Here is a 5,925-nt window from a genome sequence, read left to right as displayed (position 1 = left end):
CGCAAGGAGGCTCAATCCGCCTCGCCCTCAGCAAGTCCACTCTTGGGACCTCGGTAGTGGTTCTATCAGCACTGCCAGAGAGCTCCCTTCGAACCCTTTGCTCACAGTAGAGGCTAAAGTTTTATCTTTAGAAAATCTACCCCTGTGGCTTTGCTTCGTGAGAGGAGGGTCGGGACCTGCAAGGGCATTTTCAGTTGGCCGAGGCTGTGCTGCCTGTAAGGTCCCGGGCCAGCTAACTCCTCGACCGGCTCTGGAGTGGATGGTCAAAGTTCCCACCACTCCTTTTACAGGGGACATCAGGGTGGAACTCCTGGGTAAGCGCTGCCCCTGGGAGGAGGTGGTTAGCCTTCGCTGGCTGCTCACATGAATGCAGTCTCATCCAGCCGACTCCACGATAAGACAGAACTTCTGATTGCCTTAGGACCTCAGACCAGTTCTTTGTCTATTACGAGGCCAGCCAGAGAGGAGCGGCCGTCTCCGGGGTTAAGAGGTTGGTCCACCGGATGGTGGATGGCCCGTGTGCGTGGCTTATCAGGCTCAAGATCTGCCATGCCCCCTCTAGGGGTGAGAGGTCACTCAACCAGGGAGCCGTGGCTTCCTCCTGGGCTGCTGGCGCATGGCCTCAGCTGGCAGACATCTGTAAGAGAGCTGCGGGCCACATGACCCAACACATTCGGCGATTTTGTAACCTCCTCGTAGAGCCCGTGTCCTCCGAATTTTCGCTCCTTCCAGACCACTGGGGACCTCCTTCGGTGTTAATCCAGCAGCAAGCCATTCCGCTCCTGTGGACTGGAACATTCGGCTATTCCACCTCAAGGTGGAGTTCCTCCAGTCAGAACCCTGGGTTCCTCCAGCACTGCTGATGTCCACACTCTGCTGCATATGCCTGGTCAGCCCCTGTGTGGGACTAGCCTCCATGTGTTGCGATTCCCCCTTTTCTGCAATCCCACGTGTACGCGTCCACAGTAAGCCCCTGCGGCATGTGTCTTCCCCTGGCAAAGCCCCCTTGCCAGCCTGTCGTTGGAAACTCTCCACCCCGCGGGCCAAGTACCTCAGAGTTCCGGCGTATCACCGCTTCAGTAGATACCTGCCTTCTGTAAGTCCTCCCCATGGGCAGGCTGCCTTCGCCAGCATACGCCGTCCAGCCGGGAATATGCTACCACCAGCGTATTCTGCGGGGTGAGCCATAGGCCCTCACCTCGCGCTGGGCCTCAATGGCCAGGCGCTATCACTCACAAGGGGTGGCTGGAAGTGACAGCCAGCGGCATTTTGTAAGGGACCCCATTCAGAATGTCAACGGACTGACTGAAAGGGAACGCCTTGGTTACGTATGTAACCCCATTCCCTGAAGGAGGAACGGAGACTACGCCCTGCCACATCGCTGTTCCGCTGAACTGCCGGGTCACTCGGGTCGGCTCAGCCGGCGACTCTGAATGCAAGCTGCTCGTGGTTGCTCCTTATATACCCGCTTTGCGGGCTGGAGCTGGCGCGATGCAAATCCCGCAGACCAAGGTTATTTCAGGTACCATAATTGGCTCGTTTTGTACCACTCTCGAAGGTGATTTGGCCTCGGCGAGATCCCATTCTGCAACGCTCCCATTCCTCCTTCAGGGAACCAGGCCATACGTGAACCAAGACGCTACCATAATGCAACCGTAGATGCTTCATTACTTAGAGCTGTGCGTTTTCACACACTGCATGAAAGGTCATTTTCAAAATCCATAATAGGGGCACTTTTAGGCTTTCAGTCTGTGTGTTTCTTGGCATGATGACGGCCTTTCATAGTGGTAAAGTTATTAGTGGGTGAAAAACATGAACAAAAAAGATTCTAAAATCTCATATTTTTCTCTATAATATATGTTAAGTTTTTTCTTAATATTAAACTTTTCAAAAGCATTTTAATTCTGTTAACTGTATATGCTGTATAAGTATAGAGTTGCTTTGCTTTTTTTTCTTTTCATGTTGGCCTACTTGTTTTTTTTGTTTGCTTATATTTTTTTGTAAATTACTGGTGTAATAAATTTTCCCACTTTTTATCATATTTGCCTGTGTTTTGCTGTTGTCATATTATATTTTGGGGTTCATTTCAAGCCCAGCTGTATAACATTTTATAAACATTTTTTTTATTGGCCAATACAAACAGCCCACCGGTATTACTATGGGGAAAAATAAATGAGCTTGACATGATGGGAGATATTACCCGGTGCATTAGGGAGGCAACTGCATCGGGCCGATACTGAGCCTCCTGTACTCACTCACACATCAAAGGCCAATATCAAAGCAGGCCGCGCCTCCCTCAGTCAGTAATCGCATGTTGTGCACACAAGTTTGTGCACTGGGAAAGACCGCGGGGCTCAGTAAACACTGGGACTATTGATGTCAATGACACACACACAAGCAGTAGATCCAAAAGCAGTGTTTATTGGGAGAAACCAAATATCATAATCCAGCCAGGCAAAGGTCAAAATCCAGGTAATCAAAAACAAGAAACATAAACATCGCCAAGAAACACCAAAACCAGGGGTGACATTAAACAAGGACTCCTGACACATACCAAGACAGACCGCATAAATACACAGGACATGACAAACGCTTAATGGGGGAATTGACTGGGCGTGGCAATGATTACTAACCAGTGACAGCTGAGTGCAATGAGGAGACAGGGGATCGGGGGAATGGGGAAGGTCTAGGAAGGACCGGCTAATCGGGGGAAGAGACATCTAGTGGTTACCCAGGGAACACAACCCAGACACACTGTGACATAACCTCTCACGGAGTGGCTACCAGACACTCCAAGACATCAGGGACAGGAAGTGGAGGAAAAAAACAACAACAACAACAACAACAACCAGAAGACCAGGAGGGAGGTGGACTGGTGGAGGTAGAACAGGGGGAGGGATGGAGGGCCAGGCCCATGTAGGGGAACAGGTACAGGCAGCTGCATGGCTCCACTGGCAGCCAAGGTGGATCGAAGCCGTTCAGGGGGGCCAGGTGGACCCAAAGTTCAGGGGACCACGAGGGACCCCAGGCAGTCTCAGGTGCCACGGAGGATCCGCCAGTTCCGCCAGCCGACGGCCAGGAGGAGACGAGGGTGCTCTGGACGGCCTGTGGAGACGGAGGGTGCTCTGGATGGCCTGTGGAGACGGAGGCGCCTTTGGCTTCGGCACCACCTCTGAACGGGCTCGGCAATCAGCCGGGTCAATGCATCGAACGCAGATCGGAACCGCCTCGAACGGCCTTCGCAATCACCGGGTCACGTACCGGGCACCGCCGCCTCCGGATCGAGCACTGCTCGCGGAATGGCCTCAGGAACCACCTCGCATCGGGCAATCGCCTCGCATCCGGAACTGCATCGGCACTGCCTCGCCTCCGAATGACCTCAGGCACCGCCTCATGCACCACTCGGGCCCCGGCAATCACAATCTCCGGAACAACATCGGCACCGCCTCCGGAACAGCATCGGCACCGCTTCGCATCGGCACTGCCTCCGGAACAGCATCGGCACCGCCGCATTCGAACAACAGCATCGGCATCACTGGACGGCAGCGCCTGCTTCCGAACGCCCTCTCCTGACGCAGCGCCTGCTCGAACGCCCTCCTGACGCAGCGCCCGCCGAACGCCCTACTGACGGCAGCGGGCTGCTCTGGAACGCCCTCCGGCTTTGAGGAACGGTAGACGCCTGTCTCCTCCTCCTCCGCCTCTATGATGGCAAGTCGGTGGCACCTGAGGGAAGACTCAGGCGCTGAGTCAAAGCCATCTTGTCTGGCAACACAGGTGTAGATTCGGGCCATCCTGTGCAATGGTGCTAGGCTACGCCATCTTGTGCTGTGGTGCTGGGCTGGTGGCCATCTGGTGCTGTGGCGCTTCTGGGCTGGCGCCAGCCATCTTGTGCTGTGGCGCAAAAAAAAACTCCATCACTGCATCATCATAGGCTGGCGGCAAGTAGTCTTGTCTGAGACTCAGGTGTGGTTGCTGCATCCCACTGAGCAGCACGATGGCGCAGGTAATGGGTGTAAACCCCTCAAAAGTCCAGGATCTCCCAACCCCCTTCATCTCCCATTGAGGCAAAGGGTCATCCAGGCAATCATTAAACAAGGCTTTCAGTGCTGGCCATTATACCTAACCCACTGCCATGGTCCAAAACAATTGTGCCAGGCCAACACCCTACTCCCCTTTGACGAAGGGTGGTTAAGTTCAGAATCTCCTCCTCGCTTCTCCATGGTGGCTGGGAACAGATTCAAATCCCACACTGCTTGGGATCTAATTCAAACACCGCACGTGACCAGACTGCTCCACTGCAACTACACAGTCATTCCCGGTAATATGTGTAAATGCTTAGAGTTTCTACTGCAATTATAATGTGCTTTATTGCTCTCAGTGGCATCTACGCTAATATTAGTCTTTTTTATTCTTATTCCGAGGTGAATGTAGCCACCTAGATCCAGTCTGTATCCAGATCAGATGATCACTGCAGTCACCCAGATCCAGTCTGTATCCAGTCCAGATGGTGCATCAGCACCTAGAGACGACCTCAACAGCCCTGAATGTCAGCTGAGACCATGTCAGCTAGATGAGCCCCAGAGACAGATCCCCTCCAAAGACCCGTCGGCCATTGGGACAAGACCACGAGAACCAGACAAATCCTCTGCACAATCTGACCTGTGTTGCAGCCTGGTTTCGTCTGGCCAGAGGAGAACTGGCCCCCAACTGAGCCTGGTTTCTCCCAAGGGTTTTTCTCCATTTCTATAACGAGCTCGAGAATTTAAAGCAGCAGACGCGTGCGCTTACAGATGACATTGTTCGCTGGTGTGGACGCTAATATCGTTATCTTTATAGTTATTGTTCTTGGTGTGAACGGGCCTTAACTGTTACAATTTAAATGATACAAAATAACAGACGGATGATGGTGACAGATGAGTTCAATAGTTCAGTTGACCGTTCACAAAGACCCGCCCTCCTTAGTTACTGTTGCCATGAACGACAAACAATAGGCTTGTTTGAGATGTGCCTTGCTTCGCCTGAAATGTAGGCGAGAGTAGTCGGCTGCAGTAAGGGGAGGGGTCAAAAAAGACCTTTGAAGTCGGACACTTCTTGAATCTCGCTGTTTTGTCGCCTGCAGACGTCAGCAATGGAGGATATCGCGTTCGCATGTTTTTTTATCATAGATGCAGTGGATGTAATCGAAATACCACAGTTTTGTTATCATGTGCATCAATTCCTTTGTTCTGCTGAACACAAAGAAGGAAATTTAGAAGAATATTTGCAAACAAGCAGGTTTCTGCCACCATTTCACGCCCATAGTATTTTTCCATACTATACCAGTCAAAGCTGTTTTGTAGCAAACATTCTTCAGAATTTCTTTCCTTGTTTTAAGCCAGACCCTGACACTTCTCAGATGAAACCACACAAAGATGAGGCATAATGGCTAAACAGTCCATTTGTCCATGTATATTTTTAATGGATTGATTTATTAATTCACACAAACATACAATAGAATAAAGTGAAAACTACAAGGGAAATTCTAATTAAGAGAAAAATTATATAAAATAAACGCATGTCCTAATTCTTAACTTCACTAGGCGTGTTTTGTTTTTGTTTAGTTTGCATGTAATATATAAATAAATGGGTAAACTAATTCTTAGAATAAAGAGAAAATGTATCAGTTGACATTCTCAGCCAATGAGCACGAAGCTGTGTCGTCAGTCAGTCGTTTCCCATCATGCTTTTGAATAGCGCAGTCGGTGGAGAGCAACTGTATGAAGTGTGGATTCTGACAGATCTAAGGCTTAGCAGGAGAAGGAGAAGGAGCAGTCGAATCTTCCAATGCCGGCCAGTCCCAGCGGTCCATTTTTTGAATGGGATTACCGAGGTGACGACAGACCCGCTGATGACGCCACGGGCGACGCCACTGTTGGAACCAATCAT

This window comes from Cyprinus carpio, unplaced genomic scaffold, assembly GCF_018340385.1.
Source record: "Cyprinus carpio isolate SPL01 unplaced genomic scaffold, ASM1834038v1 S000006662, whole genome shotgun sequence".
In the NCBI taxonomy this organism is placed as follows: Eukaryota; Metazoa; Chordata; class Actinopteri; order Cypriniformes; family Cyprinidae; genus Cyprinus; species Cyprinus carpio.
The sequence above is the reverse complement of the archived record's forward strand: the minus strand, read 5'-3'. Positions refer to the sequence as shown.